General features: G+C 36.7%; 1 protein-coding gene across 1 annotated transcript in view; it reads left to right on the forward strand.

Moving 5' to 3' along the window:
• The first annotated feature begins 854 nt into the window (after nt 1-854).
• LOC109541227 (RISC-loading complex subunit tarbp2) overlaps nt 855-1,297 on the forward strand; it is a 3,716-nt gene continuing 3,273 nt past the window's right edge. The window contains exon 1 of the mRNA XM_048666738.1: nt 855-1,044. The gene's annotated coding sequence lies outside the window, so the exon portion shown is untranslated. The remainder of the gene's footprint in view (nt 1,045-1,297) is intronic.

Genomic DNA, 1,297 nt, shown 5'->3' on the forward strand with positions numbered 1-1,297 from the left:
GTACCATCGTATAAGCGGATGCATGGGACACAGGCTTTACAATCATATTGTAATTCATAAATCGAAATTCCCGCTTCTTTTTAATTTAGGGACCGGCAGAGAGCGCGCATAACCGGTCACGGCCGTTTGCATCGAGTTGTCACTTCTTGTTCAGAGGTGTTCTGTGGCGCCTTTACGGTGATTTTCAAGAGCACCAGGCCTTGGTCTGTTTCGATAAAAATGTGCTCACCTTATAGATAATATTTTTATTAGCCACTTTTCTTAGTGATGTTTTTAGCGAAAATTCGATTTTCGACCAGTTTTCACTCGGGGAAAATTACCAGTTTTTCATAAGATATCAAAGGTCACATGATACGCCCGCTGTATGTCAAACCATGTCAAACCGATGTCACGGTGACTAAGGGCGAAAAATTTCGCGCATTTGCAACATTTACAATTTGCTTCCACCTGATTTTATTACATTTTGTATGTATTGGATTAGTTTCAATTAATTTGCTTATGTTTAAAATAATTATTTTTGTTTCCATTTTATATAAATCAGTTAATTTGTTCCAGAGGATTTAGTTTTCTGCAAAACTCCCTGGCGCAACCACCCCTAAACCCTAAACTTTGAATTCGCGCCATCAACGTGACCTAACCATAAAGAGTGATAAGACTGGGCCTAACCCCAACTTTGAAATTTTAGCTTTGGGATCTACAGGTTTACGTCAGTGCCACAGAACATACCCCCTTAGAATGGAAACTGCAATGATAGGTTATGGAGATAAATTCAGCTGTCCACCTAGCGGTATGAGCACACAAACTATGAGGAATTTCTCCGATATTTGACTATTAATGATTGCATTCACCAAATATATCGGGTCAATAAAAAAACTCTGTTATGTAATATTTTATTCAATACGTAGTCAATAAATCAGTTACAACCATGTTTTGTTGCTTTCGGGACGATTTGCAACAAATGTTTGTTCCTGTGATGTACCAGTGTTCCCCTTGTCCGGATATTTTCTGAAAGATGATTGATTTGCTCGGCTCTGAAACAACAATGTGAGGAATTAATTTTCTGGCATTGCCTAAAATTATTTGTCGCTTCAGCAATTATTGGTGATGTCATTACAGTAATTGTAATTTTCGAGAAATAATAAAATAAATCTATTTCGTACTTAAAAAAGTATCTGATAATTCGGCACCATCAATTTCTTGGCATTTAGAAGCCGCCTTCATTAACTTTATAATTATCTGCCTCGAATGTATGTATGCTCGCACAAACTGTATTCATTTATCTATTTATTATCTAGAA

The sequence above is a fragment of the Dendroctonus ponderosae genome, unplaced genomic scaffold (genome assembly GCF_020466585.1).
Source record: "Dendroctonus ponderosae isolate FM_Combo_2020 unplaced genomic scaffold, Dpon_F_20191213v2 Dpon_F_20191213_1, whole genome shotgun sequence".
Classification (NCBI taxonomy): Eukaryota; Metazoa; Arthropoda; class Insecta; order Coleoptera; family Curculionidae; genus Dendroctonus; species Dendroctonus ponderosae.